Genomic DNA, 25,790 nt, shown 5'->3' on the forward strand with positions numbered 1-25,790 from the left:
GAACGAGGCGGTGGCCCTGGGTTTGCATTGTCCATTAACTCCATCCACGTTCAGGCTTGCGCAGCCCGGTCTCCGTCCCCAAATATCACTGTCCTATTTTTGCCCTATGACCCTTGTGAATCTGAATCTGTGATTTAAAACAGGCGTCCTTTGACGTCCTCCCTGGATCGCCGCGTGCTAGGTCGCAGTCGTCAGGGTAACAGCGAGTCTGAAGGGAGAACCGGCTTCCACCGAAGTTTCCACGGAAACCGCTGCCTCCGCTGCAGGTGCGGCGGGCTGGGCAGCTGGGAGAAGCGCCCTCGGGGCCGGGCGGCGCCGGGGGGAGGCGGCGGGGCGTGGCTGGCGCGGCAGTGCGCCGGGTACCGCTCGGATAGATTTAAAAAAGCACTCCGTTCGGCGAGATATTTCACTTGCAAAACAGAACAGCTAATTCCTTCCAGCTTGATAAAATCCAGCCTCTCCCGAGGAGCCGTCAGCGCGCTGGAGATGGTCCAGGTCAAGGAGGATCTGCAAAGGAGCCCCCGAGACTGTAAGGTTGCGTTGGCCAGAACTCTCCGGAGAGGCGGGAACTTAGCGTGAGCCACTAAAACGCGAGGAAACAGTGTCGATGAGCTTCCTGCGTGGGCTTTGCGGGGTGCCGGGATACCCTATCAGTGCCCAGAAACCCGGTTTTTTTTTTTTTTTTTTAATTTTATTTCTAGGAGAGAGAGAGAGAGAGAGAGAGACAGCGTGAGCAGGGGAGGGTCAGAGAGAGAGGGAGTCACAAACAGAAACAGGCTCCAGGCTCCGAGCTGGCAGTCAGCACAGAGCCCGACGCGGGGCTCGAACCCACGAACCGCGAGATCATGACCTAAGCGAAAGGCGGACGCTTAACCGACTAAGCCACCCAGGCGCCCCAGAAACCAGGTTTAAATAAGGCCGAGGTTGGCCGCGTTCCTTGACGTAAGTCCCCGTTACACTCGAGACGCGGGTTCGGTTAACTAGAAAGGCAGCCGCCTCTCGTTTTGTTTCACAGATACTGTGGGGAAGAGTATCAGATGCGCGCTCCGAGCGGTTAGGAAAGAGCTGAGGTTTCTGGAGAATTCTTGGGTCCAGGCTGGCACTCCTGGTGGGTCGCTGCACAGTCATTCCGGCTGCGGCATCGCTGGGGCTGAGTGAGGCAGGGTGACTGCGGTTGGACAGGCGGACCTCAGTCCCCAGCCTGTCATCTTCGTGTCTTTATGGGGGGAGGGGCCGTCTGACATGGTTATTAAGCCGGCAGCCGCGTTGGCGGCACCGCCGAGCGTCTCGAGCTCGCTCGCAGAAAATGAGGGGCTCGCAGCTGGCCGCCTGCGAGTCGCTCCTGGCTGCCTGAACGGCGGCTCTCGGCGCTTTCTCTTCTTCGCGGCGGCACGGCGAGCGCGCGCACGTCCCCAAAACCATTGGAAACGTGAGTATCCGGGGCTCGGCGCGGCTCGCGGGCGGCCCGGCCCCGGAGGGCGGCCGCGACGCGGGAGAGGCGGGGGCGCCGGGGCCCCGGAGGGCTTCGCCGCGCGCGTCGCCGCGGCGCGTCTGGAGGTGGTGCGCGCTGGCGCCGCGAGGAGGCAGGCGACAGCCGGGGCGACTGCAGGCGGGGCTGGAGCGCGAGGCTCCTAGCGCGCGGCTTGGGAACGGGCGCACAAAGAAGGGAACCTCGGGCCCAGGCGGCCCGCGTATCCCTGGAGGCTCAGGTCCTTTTGGAGAAGGAGAAGATGCATTTTACTGTTGGGTGGAAACAACGGCATGAGGCCAGCGTTGTCCCGCCGGGGGAGACCTTTGTGCGCTGCGCGGTGACCGCCGCGGGGAGTCCTGCAGGGGCCTGGGCGTGGCCGCAGCGCAGGGGGCGGGGGCGGCGCGTCTGGGTACCTTGGGGATCCTAGCGCCTTTGGGATTTCAGAGCGTCGTGGACCTCCGGCTCAATCCTTCCTTTCCCCTGCTCACACGTTGGGTTCTAACTGGGCAGACATTTTATGGAGACCAGACATAAAACGTTAATTCCCTTCTTTCTCCAAACTGTGAGTGTGCAGGGGGTGCGGTGGTAGTTTCCTTACTATCGGTTGCTGGAGGGTAATCTTGTAGTTAAACTTGTTTTCCTGTTTTTTTTTTTTTTCCCTCTGGAAAAGATTTCCAACCATGGCATCTTGCAAGGGGCGCTCTGTGGTTTATAGATTTCTTAGAGAACGTTGGCTTTTCCCGAGGGCTTCCAAGGAGTGTTTACCAGAGTCCGTTGGCTCCAGAATGTCACGTTTAATGTTTCGTGTGGATTTCAATGTTGTGTGTGTGTGGTATCATGGAGACCTAGTCTCTGCTCTTGCTGGATGTAAAGCCTAAGTGCTAGTGTCTCTGAGACTGCATTTTCTGATGTGGTGTCTGGTACTTAGAATCAGGGTTTGATGGCCATGGAAGGGTTTACTTTACCTCCCCAAAGGAGCCAGCCAAAACCAGGATTCATCGTATGTTGAGTGTGTGGGCAGTCAACTGTGGGCAATCTGCTTCAGCTTTCCAGGCCTCAGTTTCCTAATCTGTAAAATGGGTACAACAAAATACTGTCTCATTGAGATAGGCTAACGTTTGTGTTGGCCTTCCAGTTCCATCTTACACCAAGCAGCATTTCTGTTATAATTTGACAGTGAAGGATTAGCTAAGAAATTAGCTTAGAGGGGCACCTGGCTGGCTCATTTGGTACAGCATGCAACTCTTGATCTTCAGGTTGTGAGTTGAAGCCCCACGTTGCGTAAGAGGTTTCTTAAAAAATAAAATCTTAAAAAAAAGAAGTCAACTTAGAATTTGCTAAAAACAGACTCGGCTATTGATTGTAAATTAGTTTACAAGCAAAGAACTAAATCTACTATGGACATGCTTATGTCCCCTTTCATTTTACATATCAGGTTATGGCCCTGAGGGAAGGCTGATGTCTCTCTCACCCAAAAATGGGACTTGCTATTTGGTGCTTTAACTTGTTCCAAATCTTGATTTTTCCATCATGGAGTGTGATTTCTCAGGTTTTTGCAATTGAGTTCCTTGTTAACAAACATCCGATGATGATTAAGTGAAGAAAAAAGTGTTGTGAAAAGAAATTAATTTGATTCTGAGATAGTAAGTGTGACATTCAACCAGAAATAAATACCACTACTGAATGGTACTCCAGTAAAATAACGGGTAGGATATTGTTTCTAATTTTGTCCACTGTACTTTAAAAAGAATGTGGAGAGGGTGGCCCAGTTGGAGGAGCATGTGACTCTTTATTTTATTACTTTTTTTATTTTTGAGAGAGAGAGAGAGAGAGACAGCGTGAGCAGGAGAGGGTCAGAGGGAGACACAGAATCTGAAACAGGCTCCAGGCTCTGAACTGTCAGCACAGAGCCAGACGCGGGGCTCCAACCCACGAACCGTGAGATCATGACCTGCGCTGAAGTCAGTCGCTTAACTGACTGAGCCACCCAGGCGCCCCAAAGAGCATATGACTCTTGATCTCGGAGTTGTGAGTTCAAGCCCCAGGTTGGATGTAGATGTTACTTAAAAATAAAATCTAAAAAAAACAAACAAAACATAACAAAATGTGGAGAAGCTGCAGGACGGACTGGGAATGGAACAGACAAAATAATGAAGCAAAAAGAGAGAAACTAACGAAACAAAATAAAAACCTAAGGCCGTGTGAGGTGCTAGAAGAATAAGAGAAAACCAGATGTTGGTAGGATATCATGAAAAACTTTTAAAAAACTCGTAAAGGAGTGAAATAAGCCACTGAGGAGTTTCAAGAAGAGAATAGTTTATTACCTGCCCTTCAGGATCTAGCCTGAGCCATTCTTAAACCTGGCTGCACATAAAAATCACCTGGGGACTTTAAAACCCCTCTTTGGCCTGGGTCCCGCTGCAGGCCCAGATCCTCACTTAACTGGTCTGAGTGCAAGTGTGGATATTTTGTCGGAGCTCCCTAGGTAAAACCCTAGATGGAGAAACACTGGTCCTGCCTAGGATGGCAAAGTCCGTCGCTGCGGGGGGCCACACGGGGATCATAAATGCCTGAGGAGGGCCAGGGGTCAGGGCGGTTAACTAGGAAGGCAGCTGTGATCCAGGGGTGGATGTCAGCCAGCCTTGCCGGATCTTCTGTTTTATCAAGGGAATTGGAAATCTAGCTTATTTATTAATATGAATTCTTCAGATCTTTAAAGGTTAGTAACTAATTAAGAGTAAAGCACTTAAAAGTATATTGCGCTTGCCAAACAAAACACACCTGTGGAAGCTGGCCCACAGATTAGGCAACCCCAGCCATAGGCCTCTCCTTCTTCCCAAGGGAGCTGCCGGGGCTGACTAGCTGCTTTCCCTGGACCTATTCTACCTTCAGTTCTGGTTTTGTTTATGCTTTCTTTTTAACTTAAAAAAACATTTCTTGGCCTCATTCTCTCCGAAGGCATGTGTCTTCTTGGCTAAGTGTCTACTCCTCGATAGATCTCTCTGGATTTTTTGAAAGAAGAAGAAGAAGAAAAAATTCTAGTTCCCTAACCTTCCCCTAACTTCAAGTCAAGAGTCTGGCCTCTGGAGATTCAGGTAGTGATTGTGGGCCCTAAGGTAGGAGATAACCACCCCCCTTTTACCATTTAGAGCTCTCTGCCTCCCTCTGCTGGTCATGGAGATGGAGTGAATGGAGATTGGGAGCTTGATCCATCATTGCATGGGAGGACTTGGGACCTGCCTGGAGGCTGCCTTTTGGGGTCTGTTTGGTTGGGGAAAAACAAACCTGCATATAAGCAGCACAGTTGTGAAGCATTAGCCATATGAATGGGCTTCAAAGGTTCCCCATTCACACATCTCTTAAATTTTCCTTTACTTTTCCCTGCGCTGCACAAGCAGTGGAAAACAGCATGTGTCCATGAGCTGAGGCATTCAGCACCCCTTTCCATAGATAAGAACTTCTTTACCAGAGGTAGAAAAAATTCAGACCTAAAAATGTGACTCTACTGGATTCTTCCTACCTCTTCCCACTGGGTTAGGGCTGCTGTTATTTTGTATGGATTGGAGGCGGGAGGTGAAGTAACAAGAAGGCAGGATACCTCAGTCTCTGGCTGGTCCCTCCCTGTAGTGCTGAGACCAGGGTGGTACCTCCCTCCCTCCCCAGTGATGAGGCATCGAGAGCCTTCCAGGCTGACCAGAGACCTGTGGGTGCAAGGTGGCAGGGACTCAGCATGGGGGAGATGAGCATTTACCCCAGAGCTGATGAGCAGAAACCAGCTTTGTTCGAAATAGCTTTGTTAAGCAAGGTGGCACTGTACCTAAATGCAATCAGTATTCTTTAGCAGCTGCCTGTTTCCCAGAGAAAAGGAAAGGAAATAGGTGTTTCTGGGTGCCCAAACACAGACATGTGTTTCTTTGAGGGGTAGAAGCCACATCAGTCCTGACATTGAGCTACCAAGGCTTTAGCTGGGACCCAGATGCTCCACTCTGGTATAATCTGCCTCTCTTCTAGTGAGGGTCTGAAAAAAGGGGTTGATTCTTGTACTGTATTCCTAGACGAATGCATTTCACCTCATCAGCCCCTGCCTCCATCTGGGCTGGCTTCTGAGGACCAGGATGTATGATGGGGTGTCTGACAGGGCTTCCCTTCAAGCCACAGGACTATGCAGCCTCAGGATGATGGCCCAGGAAAGGGCTATACATAAATTCCTCCGATTCCATGCTCCTTTTCATCAAGGGACCCATCTGTGGGGTATACTTTAGGATCAGCCTTACCTGATGTCTGTCTGTCTGCCTGCTGTGGCCCAAGCTGCTTTTAAATACATCTATTGCCTTGTCCCAGAATCTGGAACAAGTTCTGCCCTTTTCTGGCTTGATAATGATAGGTTGCCTATGGAAATTCCTAGGCAATGGATTGGTCTACCAGGCTTTACACAAGCAGCTGGTATTTTCCCTTGAGGTAGTTTATCTTTTTGCCTCTGCATTCTAGAACTTTTCCTGTTGTCTCTTCTTTTTTGCCAAGTTCACTTTTTTTTTTTTTTATGTTTGTTTATTTTTGAGAGAGAGACAGAGTGCGAGCAGGGTTGGGGGAGGAGAGAGGGAGACACAGAATCTGAAGCAGGCTCTAGGCTCTGAGCTGTCAGCACAGAGCCTGATACAGGGCTCAAACCCATGAACCGGAGGGTCATGACCTGAGCCCAAGTCAGACACTTAACCAACTGAGCCTCCCAGGTGCCCCAGCAAGTTCACTCTTAACAGAAGATCTACTCACGTCTGTCCAGGAGCAAAAAGAAAAGTTAAAACACCAATCCAGGTTTTTGAACTTCCTGTTGGTTGTACAAAAAATTAGTGAAGGGGAAATTTGATACTGTTGGCTAAAATGCAGCTGTATATTCGTGATTATTCATCTCTGTCTTGCCTGATCAAAGATCCTTATTATAGGAGATTGTTAGAAGGTAGACGAGTGTCTACAGACTGAGAAGCACTTCAGGTCCAAAAAAACAAAGTGAGTCACTTCACACCGTTTATGCAAAGTTTTATTCAGGGTAACGTACTGGCGGGATTGGGCAGGTGGACAGATGATTCAGGCGGGAGGCAGCTGTCTTCCACCTCTAGTCCCCACCAAGTCCAGTCCTCAGTCCCCAGCTTTTATAGAGCAAGGGGCATGGTGGTGAGGTCACAGGTTAGTGACGCCATCTGTGTGCCAGAGGCTCTCTACTAGTTACCTAAAGTGATGCCTTGCGTGACCACTTTAGAGAAGATCAGAACAAGCCTTCCTGCATTCCGGTCAGGTCGTACATTAACCTCCTCCACAGGGCCTGGGACATGTAGCCCCAAGGAAGTCATGGTGTGGGCATAAACATGACGGAGGGTCAAAGATGGCGTCAGTGTTCTCAGCACTCCTGCAGAGATTAGTAAGAATATTACCAAAGCTCAATTGTGTAATACTGTGAACTATAATTGGTTAAAAAGTCAGCAATTCCATTGAAAGTTTTATTTAATTAATTATTTATAAAAAATTTTTAATGTTTATTTTTGAGACAGAGAGAGACAGAGTGTGAGCAAGGGAGGGGCAGAGAGAAAGGGAGACACATAATCTGAAACAGGCTCCAGACTCTGAGCTGTCAGCACAGAACCCGATGCCAGGCTCGAACCCACGAACCACGAGATCATGACCTGAGCCAAAGCTGGATGCTTAATCGACTGAGCCACCCAGATGCCCCAGAAATTTTATTTTATTTAAAGTAGATTGTTATGATCATATAATAGCAAACTGAAAAGTAAATTATCCTTTAAAAAATTTTTTTTAATGTTTATTTCTGAGAGAGAGATAGAGCATGATCAGTGGAGGGATAGAGAGAGAGAGGGAGACGAGAGAATCTAAAGCAGGCCCCAGGCTCTGAGCTGTCAGCACAGAGCCCGACGCGGGGCTCGAACTCATGAACTATGAGATCCTGACCTGAGCCAAAGTCGGACACCCAACCGACTGAGCCATCTAGGTGCCCCATAAATTATCCTTTTAATGTATAGCTATATATCATGGGCAACAAAATTCCCCAAATTATAAGGAAAATACTAAATCTATTAAATAATTACATTCCCCCCCCCACTGAATATAAAAATGAAGCATGTGGCAGTTTCTAAAATTAGCTCTTGCCATCATGTTTTGAAGAAAAGATTTATGCACCCAAAAAAACCCAGGTAAAGAATATAACAGCACATCAGGTAAGGTGGTAGCCTGACTCATCAGATGATAGAGCTAGTGACACAGATGGCCTGATCTATGCCAAGGCCCAAAAGGCAGACACTGACGTTTGCAGGTGTAGTCAGGCTATTCTTTGATGGCCGCTGAGCTTTGAGAGAGGGTCTGGAACTGAAAAGGTGAGTGGAGATGGAGGCTTTTGTCACCTAAAGGCAAACAGACAGTACAGTGGCTTGAAGGGCTGCATAAGCATAGATTTGGCTCTCACTTTGCATAGTTAATGGGGAGAAAGAAGAGAGGCCTTCTTTCTGGAGTCAGATGATTGGGATTTGTATTCCCAAAGTGTGTGACCTTCAGCAATTTACTATAACATGCAGAATCTCAGTTTCCTCATGCGTAAATGGGGACAGCCATTGCATTATTTTAAAGAAAAAAAAGAATGGGGGTGCCTGGTGGCTCCTTCAGTAGAAGGTCGGACTCTTGACTTCCACTCAGTCCATGATCTCACAGTTCAAGAGTTAGAGACCCTGAGTCAGGCTCCCAGCTGACGGCATGGAGCCTGCTTGGGATTCTCTCTCTCTCCCTCTCTCTCTGCCCCTTCCCTGCTTGCTCTCTGTTTCTCTCTCTCAAAATAAATTTTAAAAATTTTAAATAAAATAAAGAAAAAGAAGAATGGATGCAGAGGGTCCAGCACAGCTCATGGTGAGTGTTGTTATCAAGACAAAGACTTAAGATGGGACTTTACTTGACTTCAGTGTCAGAATGAGGACTTTAAACTTGCTCCCCAGATAGCGCGGAGCCACTGTAGAATCTTTAGGGACTGGAGGCTTTCTTGTACCACTTCTACAAAAACTCTGCATCTTTACACATTCCTCCATGACCCTATGTACCACTGCTTGGGTTTTGTCTTCTGTCTTTGCATCTGTAATTCAGACTTCAAAACTATAATTGGTTCAAATTAATCAGGATATAAGTATACTCCCTAAAATCTGAAAAAGCCATCTTTCAAGATGGTTTGTCAGAAAACCGTGTGACCCATGGTCAGCAGTGCATTGGTTTCCAGCTTTTCTGGAGAACTATTAGAAGCTCAGAGTTTAATGATGTAGTAAGTTGTGACAGCCAGTTACTACTACTGCAGATGGACCTTGCAGAATTTCAGTGCTCACAAATGTTTATTGTATCGCATTACCTAACTTACGCTAGTATATTATTCTTCCCAGGCATTTCCCCACAACTCATTATTTTGAGCTATTCTAAGTAAAAGTTACAACTTCACTATGCTTTTGCGTTGACAATGAGTAATATGTTCCCACTGTTCTATCTCTATTTTACAACCTTCCAGAATTGTTCAGTGCAATTTTTAGAATATGAGTCAGTTGCAGTCTTCACACCGTGGTTTTTGAAACATCTTTTTATGACCCTGCTAATTGAAATATTCTCTGAAATTGTTCTCCCCCCTTCTTCCCCTCCCTCCTTTCCTTAATTCCTTTGAGTTTGCCTTTGTTAAGCATAATCATTGAGCAGAATGAGCTGTGGTATCTGACACTCGCCCCCTCATCGAGGTTCTAGGAATAAGGAGGATTTCTGAGATAGTCTAGCAAAACCGCTGATCTCATTAGTTTCCCCAGAGGAAAACAAAGTAGTCTTGTGAGTTAGTATTACACATTTTAGAAGATGATTTTTTTCAGGCTTCATTTTAAAGAAGGGGTTGCAGGAGTTGGGGGTAGCTTTCTGCCTTAAAACAGTGCCTTCAGTTTTCTGTTCTTTCATTTACACTGATGTTTCTTTCCCCAGGAAGGAGAGGGAGACTAGGTATGACCCTTTTGCCAATGTGAATTAACTCTTTATTGGCCACATTCTTTACTTCCATTTACCATCCTTTCTCTAGAATTCTGAGTAACAAAGATGTCGTTGTACTTGGAACTAAAATAGGTCCTTTGTTCTACAAGTGTGATACAAATTTTTGAAATGGGGACTGTGATCCCTGTTTTATACAAAAGCACTTTGCAGGCAAATGTTTACAACTAACCCCTACTGTTCTTACAAGCACAGAGATGGATCAAAGACACAGTAACGCTCCGTGTTAAAAAAGAGCCTCTGCTGATTGAACATGTGTACTAGGTGACAGGTACTGTGCTTGTCATTGTGCATGCACGATCCCATTCAGAATCCTGTGACCATGTATCGTTGTCCTCATTTTAGAGGCAAGAAAACCGAAGCTCAGAGAGGTTGGATAAATTGTCCAAGGTCACTGGCTACTAAGAAGCATGTGTAGGAGTTTGACTCAGACCTGTCTGACTTTAAAGCCCTTGCTGTTTCCAGTATACTCTACGTATCATATATGCACAGCAGAATCCCTTGGAATATTCTATTCCCCATTTTTAAAAGTTTATTTATTTTGAGACAGAGGACAAGCAGGGGAGAGGCAGAGAGAGAGAGAGAGAGAGGTGTCAGTGCAGTGCAAGGTCAGTGCAGAACCTAATGTGGCACTTAAACTCATGAAACTGTGAGATCATGACCTGAGCCGAAATCAAAAGATGGACACTTAACCAACTAAGGCACCCAGGCGCCTCCTCCGCCCCATTTTGGGTTTTGAGTTCCCCACCTACTGAGTGTTTCGTGCTCAAAGGACTCTCACAGACAAAACCAGTACACTCGTTAGTCTTCTTGGTATCATCAAGTTCTCACAAAGCCAACCACTTACAAAGGGAGAGCCAACAAATTTCCCAGATGACTGAAGACTGTGCAGTATTCCAAGGTGCGAACTATGTCTAAGACTCACACAAAAGTGTAAGTAAGGATTACTCCATGAACCACTAGCTAATAAATGCACTGTTCCCGTATCAAGGAGTGGACATTTAGGATATTCCCCAAAACTTTTCATCCACTAGCAAAAAAAACCAAAACAAAACAAGAAAAAACAAAAACAGAAACAAAAAACAAACAAACAAAAAATCCCCAGATAATGCAAGCCTGGGAAAAGCCAAATGCTTATGCAAACTTAGGCTCTAATCATGAATAAGCCCATAAATGAAATCCACGTGCACATTCTGTCTGTACGAGGCCAACTTTGCCAACTTACTCTTGGGAGAAATTATCTGTTGTCCGCATTATTGCCAAATTCCTAAGTCTTCAAGGGTAAGAACTGTAGTTTTAACTTTTGACCCTGGCACTTAGCTTCCTGCTTGGTATATAGTATATGTTAAATAGATATTTGTTTGAATGTATGTATCAGTTAGGGTTCTTCAGAGAAACAGAACTTATTGGATATGGATATATGTATGTGTATGTATGTATGAATGTGTATATTATAAGGAATTGGCTCACGTGATTATGGAGGTTGGCACATCCAATCTGTAGGGTGGGATATCAGGTGGAGACCAGGGGAGAGCCAATGTTCCAGTTCAGAAGCCATTAGGCAGGAAGAGCCAGTGTTGTAGATGAAGTCCAAAGGCAGTCTGCTGGTGAATTCTCTCTTACTTAGGAGAGGGGCCATCTTTTCCTTCTATTCAGTCCTTCAGCTGATTGGATGAAGTTCACTCACATTATGAAGGGCAATCTGCTTTATTCTACCAATTAAATCATTAATCTCAAGCATAACCAATTTTGCAGAAATACCCAGAATAATATTTGACCAGCTATCTGGGCACACTGTAGCCCCATCAAGGTGGCACATAAAATTAAGCATCACAATAAGTGGATGAGTAAATGAGAAATAGTAGTTTCCGAGCTGTGGTGGAGCAAGTGGAATGGCAGGCATTGGACTCTATCATTGTAGGCTTCAGTTAAAATGACATCTTCCTAATAAGAAGGCATCTTCTTTCCTAGGGAGGCAGCTCCAATGGATTACATTCAAAGATTAAAACCATGATGCTGTTCCAGGTGGATCTTCCTCTGGTCTCTTGTGCCCAAGTGATCAGTTACCATTGGATCAAGTAAATTAATTTTTAAATGTTTATTTATTTGTGTGTGTGTGTGTGTGTGTGTGTGTGTGTGTGTGTGTGTGTGAGTGAAAGAAAGCAATCAGGGAAAGAGCAGGGGGTGGGGGGGAAAACACAGAATCTGAAGCAGGCTCCTGGCTCTGACCAGACAGATTTGGGGCTCAAGCCCACAGATTGGGAGATCATGACCTGAGCTGAAGTTGGACGCTTAACAGACTGAGCCACCCAGGCACCCCTGGATCAAGTAAATTAAAGAAAGGGGTCAAAACATGTACCATGCTCTCCAGAATGGAGGGATAATAAGGTATCTTTCTAAGGGGTAAGATTTTTTGGTCGTAGAATCCTAAAAACATGTAAGAACCCAATTTTTCCAAGAATTTATGGTCAAAACAAACTTTATACTACCCAAATGTATGTAGCCATATTAAAATTTTTTTAATGTTTCATTTATTTCTGAGAGAGAAAGAGAGACAGCGTGAGCAGGGAAGGGCCAGAGAGAGAGAGAGATACAGAATCTGAAACAGACTCCAGGCTCTGAGCTGGCTGTCAGCACAGAGCCTGACACGGGGCTCGAACCCATAACTTGAGCCGAAGTCAGACACTTAACTGACTGAGCCACCCAGGTGCCCCAGCCATATTTAAGACTAATTTGTTTAGTCTTGTTTAATTTGCAATTAGTTGATTACTGTAAATTTCTGAAACTTGTAGATTATTGACTCTCTAAAGTTATAACTCATGTTACATAGTCTGAGATCAGTTTTCTAGATGGACAGCTTAGAACTTATGCTGCAAAATAATGAAGTCTAGGAAACATGCCCCTGCTATGTGATGTGATTATATTTCTCTTTGTTATTTACTTAATACGGTACATTTCTAGATAAAAAGTGGCGGGGACAGGGGAGTGTTATTAAGGACATTAACACTTAGCTTACTCAGGGTTGAGATTGGCACAAAGTCCTTTGGGAGCCAGGTTTTCTTTCACCTGACTTAATCTACCTCTCCAATTAAACTAGCTTCTTCCTGAAAGGTGTTGTCATATTCCAATGTTACTTTCATCTTTCGTTTATATAAATAAATACATGGACTTAAGTTTTAAAATAAAATAGAAATTTGAGAAACTTACACCTAACACAGCTGTGTCTTCCTCCCCAAAGACGTTAACATTCTTAGCCATTCTTCTGTTTGCTGTTTCATGTTTCTAAAAATTGTCCTCTTTCTGCTATTTCCTTTTAATTATTTTTTATCCAAAAAGGTAATATATTTACATAGTTCAAAATTCAAAAGGAAAAAAGGATGAAAACAATGAAAAGCTGGGGCGTCTGGGTGGCTCAGTGCGTTAAACATCCCACTTTTGATTTGGCTCAGGTCGTGATCTCCTAGTTTGCGAGCTCAAGCCCTACACTGGGCTCTGCACCGACAGTGTGGAGCCCGCTTGGGACTCTCTCTCTCTTTCCCTCTCTCTCTGCTCCTCCCCTGTGCGCTCTCTCTCTCAAAGGATAAATAAACTTAAAACAGTATCAGCAACAACAACAGCAGCAGCAGCAAAAAGTCTCCTTCTCACCCTGGTCCCCAGTCTTCCTCCTTCCAGTCTGGAAGTGACCAATGTCACCAGCCTCTCGTTTATCTTTCCTGAGATTTCCTTGCATATACATACGTAACTATTACTATTTACTGTTCAGTTTCAGGTATTAGCTTTTGGCTCTCAATCACAGCAGATGAAAATTTCTCCTCTCCTACACTCTATTTTCTCTTTCCTTCCCCACAGCTTATAGCACAAGTCTTGATTAAATCACCACTTGCATTATTATGACTATACAAACATTGTCACTGCTTAGCCAAGTGGCTTACTATAATTATGTTTCCCTTTATGTACTGCATTTTCTTTTACCCAGAGCTAATAACCACTTCATTTTTTTGTTAGCTCTTCTATGGATCTATTGTCATTATTTTTTCAAATGCTCTAGGAGATAGGTCACATAGTTATCAATCATTTCTTTCATTAAAAAAAATCCAAACAGGGGCGCCTGGGTGGCTTAGTCGGTTAAGCGTCCGACTTTCGCTTAGGTCATGATCTCGCGGTTCGTGGGTTAGAGCCCCGCGTCAGGCTCTGTGCTGACTGCCAGCTCAGAGCCTGGAGCCTGTTTCAGAGTCTGTGACTCCCTCTCTCTCTGACCCTCCCCTGTTCACACTGTCTCTCTCTATCCTAGAAATAAAAGAATAAAAATATTAAAAAAAAAATCCAAACATTTTATTGGTTCCACTTCCTGGACACTCCTGAGATTTTGCTGTCATTTGCCCCTGTTCTATTCCAATTTGGACTGTTTTTGTTTTTTGATTTTTCTTTTTTTTGTTTTTTGTTTTTTTCCTCCACCACCAGGGTGCTTTGTTTTGGGACTCATTTTTGTCATTCTCCTGTGTTGGATTCTTTTTTCTTTGACCCCGATGTCTTTTTGTTTCTTGATTTAATTCTGTTTTTTTTCTGAAATATATTCTCTAGTAGTTTCTTTTTAAAAAGAACACATGCAAAGTAATTTTGAGTCCTTGAATATCTAAAAATGTCTTTATCCACACACTTCATAATCTGGCTGAGTATAGAATGCCCAGATGAAAAGCGTTATCCCTCAGAATTTTTTAAAATGTTTATGGGAGAGAGGGAGAGAAAGAGAAAGTGTGTGTGTGAGCGGGGAAGGGGCAGAGAGAGAGGAGGACAGAGGATCTGAAGCGGGCTCTGTCCTGACCATAGACAGCCTGATGCGGGGCTCAAACCCACTAACTGCAAGATCATGACTTGAGCCAAAGTCAAGACACTTAACTGACTAAGCCCCCCAGGCTCCCCACCCTCAGAATTTTGAAGCCTCCTCCACCGTCTTCTAGTCCCTATGATTGCTGCTGGGAAGACCTTGCCATTCCCTGTATCTGTTTCCTTCAATATGTTTTATCCCTGTGTAGTCTGATACAGTGATTTGCTATGAATTGAGCATTTTTCCATTAATTATTTTGGTGACTTAGCCCTTTTTAATATGGAAATTCATGCCTTTCATTCCTGGGAAAGTACACTCTTCATTTTGCTAATTTCTTTCCCTTTATTTCCTTCTCTTTTCTAAAATTCTAGTTAGCTAAACATTATGCCACTTAAATTGATCTTCTAATTTTCTTACCTTTTATGCTATTGAGATTTTCTGTTTTTCAAATTTATAATTTCTAAGGCATCATTTATGTTTTCTTTTTTTTAATGTGTGTGTGTTCTTTTTTTTTTTTTTTTTTTTTTTTTTTTTTTTTTTTTTTNTTATAAAGATAGGTATATATATTCAAGTTTTATTTTCCCTTTAAAAAATTTTTTTAAAGGTATTTCGAGAGACAGAGAATGTGCAGGAGAGGGGCAGAGAGAGAGGGAAACACAGAATCTGCAGCAGGCTCCAGGCTCTGAGCTGTCAGCACAGAGCCCTACGTGGGGCTTGAACTCATGATCCGTGAGATCATGACCTGAGCCGAAGTCAGACACTTAACCGACTGAGCCACCCAGGTGCCCCTGTTCTTTTATTTTTCTTAAATATCTTACGGTTTAATGGATATAATATCTTTTGGGGCAGGGCTCTGAAGATATTAAATATAGTGGATTTTAAAAACATTTCTTCTGCTCCCTGTATAGTTTCTGTGGCTTCTGAGTTCCTTTTTTCTGTTTGTTTGTTTGTTTCAGACTGTGTCTTTTCTCAAATGTCAGATGGTCTTTGCACACATACTTAAGAGCGAGGCTTTAAAATGTTGAATTTCAGTCTTTGTGTGCTTAGTGGATATGGCAGTTGATGGACCTCCTTGGAAGAACCATCTAGCAATAAGCCAGGCTTTCTTTGGGAGACCCTAAAAGGCAATGTTGAGAGAATTTTTCTTTCGTGAGAATTTTAGTTTCTTTTAAAACTAAGAAGTCTCCTAACAGTGCTTTTGCTTTGGGTAGATAAAATTGATTTCCACCATTCTGAGAGCATGAAAGGGAGTGGAATCTGCAATGCCTACCGTTCAGTATCTAGACTTCTTAATCTCCAGCTTTCAATGTGGTGTGCCTCTGCTTCCCAGGAGTCTGTCTGGTGACCTTAGATTAAAATTCTCCTCTTGAGTAGAAGCTGTTAATATTTTAAATATTTTTACCTAACCACAGAGCACTGTGTGTGGTTAAGAGTTTAAGTGTTTATTTATTTAATTTTGGGAGAGGGAGAGAGAGGGAGAGAGAGAGAGAGAGAGAGAGAGAGAGAGAGAATCCCAACCAGGCTCCACAACATCATTGCAGAACCTGACCTTCTCATGAACCGTGAGATCACGATCTGAGCCAAAATCAAGAGTCAGATGCTAAGCCGACTGAGCCACCCAGGCACCCCTAAAGATTTTATTTTTAAGTAATCTACAACCAACACGGGGCTCAAACATATAGCCCCGAGATCAAGAGTCGCATGTTCTACTGGCTCAGCCAGCAAGTCATCCCTGGGCTATTTTGTATTTTTAAAATGCTTTCTTTTATCACACACAAACCAATGAAAGCACAAAGGAATACAATGGCACACATGATCTTTCTCTAAAGATGGCATGGGGTTTTCCACTGAAGTAATTCATTGTTCACAGAATTTGGCAATAAGGAAAGGAAAAAGTCTCTAAACAAATAGCCCATTGAAAAACATAACCGTGACATGAGGATGATGCAATGGCAAATGGCAACATGGAAAGAAATCCTGAATGAAAATGTTGTGTTACAAAAGGATCAAAAGCTGCCCAACAAAATGGCAAAGAAACAATGTTTATTTTGAAGCCTTACTCATTTTTCATGTTTGACTTTACCCTTGGAGTTTTTAACAAGTTATTGGTTTTTCGTTCACTACCATACTTAGATTCAGCACGGCCAATTTCTCAGCTCTTGAATTCCCTTTGCCTCTGGGATAAGCCTAAGACTATGGAATGCCGAGAACACTACACCTCCCGTTGCAAGGGTGGAAGAAGAGAAGCAGCTACTGGGAGAAAAGTGCAGGAGACAAGAGACGGAGACAAACTTGGGTCAGACCTTTGCAATGACACTATATAGGGAGAAAGACACGGGTCTAGAGTTCTGTCCCCCAGTGAGCCTAGACTTGCAGGGGTTGTTGAAAGTGGTCCTAAATTCCTCCACCCAGAATTTCTCTTCTGCAGATTTTCTGGCTCAGAAGTATAGAAAATGACAAAATACATAAGTGTTTGAATCACATGAAATATAAAAATATGTGCTTTCCAAGGCTCATTTGGCAATTTCCTTATCATTTACTTAATTCCTGAATTATCTATGCTGATTAGGGGAAAAAAGGGGAAAATATAGCCAGCCACTTATACGTAAAGAAAACATTTTAAACCGGAAAAGTGTGCACAGGTGTGTGTACAAGGATTATTTCTTTGGATTTGTAATATTAATTTAGGGGGACTGGTTAAATAAATTGTGCTATATTCATAAAATAGCATATTTTGCAACTACACACCAAGAAATGGGATTATAGAAGTAAACATTTCCATCAGGAGAGTTATCCATGATATGTTACTGGTAGAAAGGTAAAAATATATATATAAATTACTATCAATTATTTTGTTTTAATAAGCACTGTTTTAATAATATGTTTGTTTAGAAAATCATTTGGTATTATGCTAAACTGTTAAGGAATCATCTATATGGTAGGATAATAAATGTAATTGGGTTAATGTAAAGAACATCGATTGCTTTTCTTTTATTTTTTTTAATGTTTTTTTTTAATTTTTATTTTTGAGAGAGAGGTAGAGACAGCATGAGCACGGGAGGGTCAGAGAGAGAGGGAGACACAGAATCCAAAGACAGGCTCCAGGCTCTGAGCTAGCTGTCAGAACAGAGCCCGAAGCGGGGCTCGAACCCATAAACCGTGAGATCATGACCTGAGCCGAAGTTGGAGGCTTAACTGACTGAGCCACCCAGGCGCCTCTGATTGCTTTTCAAACTAGAAAAAAATGTACATAGCTATAAAGTGACCAAAAGCAGGCAGTGAGAAGCACAAAGGGAAAAAATGATCTTAATACACATGGTGGAGGGGCCCCTGGGTGACTTAGTGGCTTGGGTGTCCGACTTCCACTCAGGTCATGATCTCGTGGTTCGTGAGTTCTAGCCCTGCGTTGGGCTGTGTGCTGACAGCTCAGAGCCTGGAGCCTGTCTTCAGATTCTGTGTCTCCCTCTCTCTCTGCCCCTCTCCTGCACATTCTCTCTGTCTCTTTCTCACCTGCCTGTACTTGGTCTCTCTCTCAAAAATAAATAAAAAGCATTAAAAAAATACACACGGTGGAAAATCATGATTGAGTTTAAAACTATAGAGACTTTCTTTGGCATATCTCAAAATGTTAATTTTTCATTTTCTCAAATGAAACCAGTTCAATAGGCTTAAAAATATAATGTCTTAAATTAGAAAACATAGTGGTACCTATACAGTAGTTGATTTAATTACACTGTTAAAAGGTCTTTAAAATACATTCCCAAAGTGTTGACCTTCCAGCTATAATAGAGCACTTACTTAAAATTCTTTTCTTAATAATTTTTATTTTTTAAGTTATTTTTTTATTTTGAGAGAGTGCCTGAGCAAGGTAGGGGGAGAGAGATGTGGGAGAGAGAGAATCCCAAGCAGGCTCCACGCTTTCAGTGCAGAGCTCGAGGCCGGCCTGAACTCACCAACCATGAGATCGTGACCTGAGCCGAAATCAAGAGTCACATGCTTAACCGACTGAGCCAGCCAGGTGCCCTAGAATTCTTTAAAAGATTTTCATTTGATATAAATTCCATGGTAGTGAAAGTAACTTGTTCTCTTCAAGAAATCAACCTATATTGAAGAGCAGAGAAGTTGCTATTCAGGATGCAATTGGGACCAAAATTTCAGGCAAGTTCTTGAAAGAAATATATTGTTGTGATTGGTGTGCTTCAGAAAATGCAGACTCACACACCATGTTTCAATGTATAGACTGAACATATCTTGTTTGCTTTACTTAATTATCCCTACACTTGTTATCTGGGAGGCAACAGTCTCAGTTATTGGATTATATATTTTTTAAAAACCTGTGTAATATGCCCTGCTTTTTGCACTCTACCTTGATAAATGAATTTTGATTTAATTTTACTTGACTGTTTGAAGTAGCATTTTTTTTACCTGTCATTTTTCTGGTGTGATTCAGGTTTTATGAATGTGTATATTCATATATATGCTTATGTATAGAATATTTAGGAGTGTGTATGTATTTATAGGATATTTTACTAAAAAAGATACCCCTAAACCACAGCATTTGTAAAGATTTTTATATTGATGACAGTTCCCTGTCATCCTTCACCATAACATTGACAAAAGCACCAACTTTGTGAAATGTCTTTCCAGCCTTCCAGATAGCCTGTAATTGGAATGTATTTGAATTTTTGATTTCTGAATATCTATGCCTGGCATCTATCCATGCCTAAATATGGTGCATGTAAGCATATGCATTTCCCTCTACAGCACAGTACTTAGCATGAATGAGGGATGTGTCACTCTGTAATGGCATGCATATAGCCAGGCATATCCTAGCTTCATCTGCTAGGATGATGTGTCCTAGGATGATGTGATGCCTGATAGCGTCAGGCATATCCTAGCTTCATCTGCAACACAGATGTGTTCTTGTGTCACTGCCCGTGGAAGCATTAATGGCACCTGCAGCTGGGATGTGTGGATGGTACATTCAATCCACTGCATAGCAAAGTACATGCTGAAGTGAATGGCCTCATTGTTGGGGCTAACAGTGTTAGCCTTTTAATTAAAGGAGAAAAGAAGAGAGGAAGGGGAGGGGCAGGAGAAGGAAGGGGAGGAGGAGGAATATAGTAAATGAGGAAAAGGAGGCTTGCGCACAATCTTCTGGTAAGTATGAGGGGTGGACATCTTTAGAACAGAGGCTGTCAGATTACAGATCAGCATATCCACTATCTGAGAAGAGACGAGACTTTCCCCCATGCCCAAGTGGCCAAATATAAGCCACCATAAATATTTACCCTGTACACATTTGGTTTTTGATCATGTCTTTTGTATTCTGTACCTCTCACAATTCAGCCGCTATGCTTTTCTTTAAAATTTGTTTTTAGTGTTTTATTTATTTTTGAGAGAGACAGAGACAGTGTGATCAGGGGAGGGTCAGAGAGAGAGGGAGACACAGAATCTGAAACAGGCTCCAGGCTCTGAGCTGTCAGCACAGAGCCTGATGCGGGGCTCGAACCCATGAACCGTGAGATCATGACCTGAGCTGAAGTCGGATGCTCAACTGACTGAGCCACCCAGGTACCTGCGGCCGCTATGCCTTTAACATAGCAGAATTTCAATAAATATGCATTTAATTAACTAACAGAAAAAAGATGGTAATTCCTAGTTCAAGGTTTAGACTGTGTGGATTCAGTGGCTTTTAAAATATTTTTTCTTTTGGACAATTTCAAAACTGCACAAAAGTGGAAAGAAGAGTATAATGAGTCTCCATGAATGCAAACCGAGTGTCAACAGTTATCCACCTTTTGCCAGCCTTGTCCCTCCTCCCCACAAATTATTACTGTTTTGTTTTTTGCTGATATATTTTAAAGCAAATCCCAAATATGTCATCTCACCTATAAATACTTCGGGACGGATAACGAACAGACAAGGACTTTTTAAAAAATCAAAAGCATAACCATCATACAATCATCATACCTAATAATATTAACAGTAATTTTTAAATATCTAATATCTCATCCATATTCAAATTGACTGTCTCAAAGGCATCTTTTGATAGTTTGTGGAGTCAGAATGGAAATTATGTGCACATTGCATTTGGTTTTGATGCGCTTTGTATTTTTTTCTCTATAGTCCCACCAGCCCCTGTTTTTTGAGTGAATATGGACTTCTCCTCCTCCTCCCTCCCCTCCTCCTCTTTCTCTCCCTCTTTCCCTCCTCCTCCTCCTTTTTTTTCCCAGAAACCATTTGTCCATTACAGTGATTAATTTAAAATTTTTAAAAAATGTTTATTTTTGAGACAAAGAGAGACAGAGCGCAAGCACGGGAGGGTCAGAGAGAGAGGGAGACACAGATTTAGAAGCAGGCTCCAGACTCCGAGCTGTCAGCACAGAGCTGGACACAGGGCTCAAACCCACAAACCAAGAGATCATGACCTGAGCCGAAGTCGGGCGCTTACGACTGAGCCACCCAGGTGCCCCAATTACAGTGATTTTTAACTGACTCTGGGAGCACATCCAAGAGAGGGTTGATGATGCCCAATTTTCAGACTTTCATTCCTGATATGCTCTGGAACGGTGGTCCGTGCTGATAAGATTCTCGGCTAGATCCTAACTGTTCCTTCAGTGCACAAATGTGCTGTGCCCACGCTGTGTCCCACCTGGGACGTATGGTGGCAGTGCCCACTCCGCTGCAGTGATGAGTGGCCACGAAACAGGGTGAGAACACAGAACCACCGGGCTCAGTAGATGGAGACAGTGCCCCTGCGTTGGGATAGTTTGAGAAGCAACACGGAGGTGACGTTTCAAGGCCTCAGGGGCAAAGGTCTGCAGTGGAATGTTCCAGGAAGACAGGACCACGGAAATCATGGAGGAGGAAGGAGCTTGGAAGGTCAGAGCAGGGCAAACAAGCACAGTGAGCTAGTGAGGGAGGGAGGAGGGCTCCTTAGGGCAACTCCCCCAGGGGCCTGGAGAGGAGGATGGATTTTAACCCACAGGAATGACTCTTGACATGTGGTGGCCCCTGATGAAAGCAAGTTTAAAAAATTCCCTGACCAGATGAAGGCATGGGGATGTGGCTAGAATGGAGTGACGGTCTTCAGATCTGGGGCTAGGGTCTGTAATCTCCCTCATGTGGACCTGTTTCCTCACGGTAGCCAGATTTAGGGGTTGAGGAGGAAGATCTGGAAGGTCATGAAAAGCAGAGCGCTGGTGTCTCCATTTGCAGGTTCAAAGCCCTTAGAAATGCAGGTGACACATTCTCACGGTGGCCAGAACCAGAGGAGGGACAGAACCAGGAGTCCTACCAGCTGCCAATCCTGTTTGGGCTGGTCTCCCACCTCCTGCTTGCACTTCACATCTCTCTACTCTCTGGCCCGAATAAGCTTGCCTGGAAATCTCTTTCCACTTGGAACCAGTCTGCCATTAATAATTGCAGTGTCTGGATACCTAAGGTGCCAGGCTGCAGAGCGTGTGACATTCAAGTATTATGTCTTAATGATGGATCCATTCTCCATGGAGATACTCGCACTGCCTTTGATTTTCTTTCTCTTTCTCCTTGTACTTCTGGTTCTAAATCAATGGGACTGTAGTCTGGAAATGTGGTAGCAATTTACATGAAGACAGTGGCTTTCCCTGACAGTGCAATCAACACATTTAACTTGACAGAAAACCTACCTTCCCTCCCTGTCCCTTAGTTGTTCCATATGGCCGGGAGACTCTGGGACCAGTCCTGAGACCCTAGTTGAATGGAGAATGGAGGATATAGATTATCTCCCGGGACAGATGGGGTTATACTTAGGCGACCAGGTCCTCCGAGTGTGTCTAAAGGAGCTGGTCCTTGTTAGTCCGTGGATCAGGCACACTCCCCTCCAGTGGGGTGATGGCCAGACTCCCAGCACTGTGATTCCTTAGGAACTATTCCCCGAGAATGGGACGATTATTTTACTTTTATGGTCACCCAGTCATCTTAATTTCATTAATAAAATAAATTATTTCTTTTCACTATAAAATGTTTGTAATGGACTAATGCATATTGAATAAACTCAATGAAGTTGTAGAGAACTCTGCTGTACATCATAAATAGACTATCAGCAAACATGGTTCTTGCCATGAAAAGCAGAGCGCTGGTGTCTCCATTTGCAGGTTCAAAGCCCTTAGAAATGCAGGTGACACATTCTCACCTGCATTTAGATGCAGATAAGATGAAGGCAGATAAGATGCAAATAAATTCTCAAGGACAAACAAATTATATATTCGAAATCACCTTTATCAGATGCATTGCAAGATACTGATTGCTACCATATCTGAACAAAACTCAACTGTCTTAATGGCTGTTAACATCCAGGGGGGCCTGAATGATCCTTGTTTCCACCTCTTTGTCAAGGGCTTGGGCAATTTTTCCTAGCACATTGATTCTGTCATGCCAGTTACTGGAAATGATGTGCATAATGGGCTCTTCTCTGCCCTTGACTGCTGCATAGGCGAGGATTCCTAACGCGGCAGTAATGATGGTCTCGCTGTGACTAGAAAGGGCAGAAGTCATGGAAGCAGGGTTAAGGAGTAACAGGAGAGAAGGATGGTGTCTGGTAGATCTAGGAGAACACATTGGGGGAAGCTGCTGCATTCCAGAACTGGCATCGAACTTGACAGGGGGACAATGGCGGATTCATGAATTTTAAAGAGAAAGGAGGTAGAAGTGGCAATAAGCTAGAAATGCCAGCACTGTGATTTCTCTTTAATTTGGATTTTTCCTTTTCTTTTTTTTTTAATTTTTTTTTAAAATTTATTTCTAGGAGAGAGAGAGAGAGACAGCGTGAGCAGGGGAGGGTCAGAGACAGAGGGAGTCATAGACTGAAATAGGCTCCAGGCTCTGAGCTGGCAGTCAGCACAGAGCCCGACGTGGGGCTCGAACCCACGAACCTTGAGATCATGACCTAAGTGAAAGTCGGACACTTAACTGACTAAGCCACCCAGGTGCCCCTCTTTTCTTTTTCTTTTTTTTTTTAGAGAAATTCTCCCTTAAAATTGATATCTGAGTCATGATAAATGAATGTATGATTCTGATTAGATCCTGGGCTGGAGAAGACATTACTGTGACAGTTGGTGAATTTGGAATATGAACTATAGATGAGGGAGTAGTATTGTATCAGAGATAAAATTTCTGAATTTGGTAGCTATGGCTGTGTGGCAGCTTTTGTCCTTGTCCTTGTTCACTTTAAAGTTCTTAAGAGTTAAGGGGCATGATGTATGCGGTTCTCTCGGAAATTGTTAAAAATTGTGTAATGAAATTAAAAGCAATAAATCAAATGGGACCAAATACTAGCAATTGTTAAACCTGGAAAAAGGGTATACCAGAGTTCTCTGTACTAGTTGTGTAACTGTTCTGTAAGTTTGAAATTATTTCCCAATAAGAAAATCGTTGTGTGCTCTTGGTTGTATTGGTTAAGACTTAATTCATCTGTGACAGAAAACGTACAGTAGCTTATCAAGAGGGAAATTTATTACTCTTTTAGGTAGAAGGAATCCAGAGTGAGCAGCCCAGTTCATAAAGTTGTCAGGGTCTAGGGCTCCATTGCTTTTGTTATTTATGTATACTCGTAACTGGCTTCTACCTCATGGTCTAAGAAGGCTGCTTAAGTACCAGTCATTTCCCACATTCTAGCCCAGCAGGAAGGGGAGAGGTTTGAAGAAAAGGGTGAAGGGGAACCAAATGGCAAGGTCAACTGTGATAACACAAGGTTTCCGGAAGTCATTGCTCAGTCTTTCCATGTGCATCTCATTGGTCAAAATGTAGTCTTAATAGCCACAGCTAACTGTGAGAGAATCTAAGTAACAAAGCCTTTATTCTTGTGTTCCTGGGCCCACGTACAAATCGGGGGATCCAGCATATGGGAGAAAGGGAGGAGGATGGTAGGCAAACAATGAACAGTCTCTACCAAATGAAGTCACCTTAAAGAAGGCAGCCTCTGCCCCGCCAGCCTCCATAAACATGTGACCCAGCTCTGCTGGACTTTGGGCTGATACTATCGTGTGAATGCAGTTCAGTTAATGCAGCAGGTGATATTTGTAGGGTGTTTTTATAGTACGTTACCATTTTGAGCAGCCAAACTCTGTGGATTTGTGAAAGACCCATTTGGTAACCGCCAATGACTGGGCTTGTTGAAGATTAATCACTCAAATGGCTTTGGTCTAAGAGAACAAACTTAAAAAAAAACAAAAAACTGAAGAGGATATTGTGAGTCAGAATAAAGGCTCTAGTGCCTTCTGGCTGCTTCCCATTCTTGCAAGAAAATAGGAGTAATATTTATTTTGCAGTTGATAGAGTTTGAAGAGGCCTATTTTGTGAGGGAGTTTGTTATGCTAACAAGCAGTTTTTCTAGTTCTGTGAGATGTTGACTTTGAGGAAAAGGGTGCTACAAAATGATTCCTGGTCAAACAAACTTGAGAATCATGCATATTGTTATCTTCTCTTAGATATTCACAATGCATGTTAATGCATTAAAGGCTCTGAGAAATTCTGCAGTAAGGAGGTCTGTTTCATTCGGAATTGTCCAGTTTGTTTTGAGAGAGAGAGGGAGTGCAAGTGGGAGACGGGCAGAGGGGGAGAGAGAGAGAGAGAGAGAGAGAGAGAGAGAGACTCTTAAGCAGGCTCCATGCCCAGCAAAGAGGCAGGCATAGGACCTGATCTAACAACCCTGAGAGATCATGACCTGAGAGCTGAAATCAAGCAAGAGTCAGACACTTAACCTAAGCCACGCAGGTGCCCCAGAATCTTCTAGTCTTAACTGGTATCATTTATTTGCTTCTCTCCTGAGCAGACTACCTTGGGAAATGCTGTGTAAAGGTGTGCTTTTGAGTCATGAAGGTCATACTAATCTGCCTCTAGTTTCATTCTGAAATAGTGATTCTGGACTCTGCTCATTTATATTTCACAGAAGGGGGACTTTAAGCACCATTTAAGTATAATGACAAGGTTTTTTTCAGATATTTGGAATTTGGAATTTGGAAGCAAATGGAAGCCACAGTTCCCTGGGGATAGGTGGATTGATACCTAAGAGGGTTTTAAGGGATCTTTAGAAAATCAACACTTTGTGTGGTATCATAGCAAGTCTGGACCCGGTCACTGTACATGTGTGTTTCGGTGCATCCGCGCCCCACAGCATTCCAAGCAGGGACCTGAGTACGGGCAGCCAGCTGCTCTGTGTTTAGGATGCCAGTTAGGAGGAGGACAGCCTTTAACTGTAATACTTTTGTTGCCAGATCTATATCGTTAACTGTACAAACATCACAGCCCTAGAATTCTCCCCCAAATCACGTCAAATTCTCTGAATACTCAAATGAGTTTTATTTAAGCTGGTGAGATGAGGTCAGATATTTTCACTTTCCATTTGAAACCTGCAGTGAATAAAATGGATTTGCTTTCTCTTCAGATCTGACTGAT

At 43.5% G+C, this 25,790-nt stretch overlaps 1 protein-coding gene across 1 annotated transcript in view; it reads left to right on the top strand.

Annotated features, from left to right (window-relative positions):
- The first annotated feature begins 477 nt into the window (after positions 1-477).
- TRIM2 (tripartite motif containing 2) overlaps positions 478-25,790 on the top strand; it is a 166,964-nt gene continuing 141,651 nt past the window's right edge. The window contains exon 1 of the mRNA XM_039234340.1: positions 478-529. The gene's annotated coding sequence lies outside the window, so the exon portion shown is untranslated. The remainder of the gene's footprint in view (positions 530-25,790) is intronic.

This window comes from Hyaena hyaena, unplaced genomic scaffold (assembly GCF_003009895.1).
Source record: "Hyaena hyaena isolate Hyena2069 unplaced genomic scaffold, ASM300989v1 scaffold_89, whole genome shotgun sequence".
NCBI classification, from domain to species: Eukaryota; Metazoa; Chordata; class Mammalia; order Carnivora; family Hyaenidae; genus Hyaena; species Hyaena hyaena.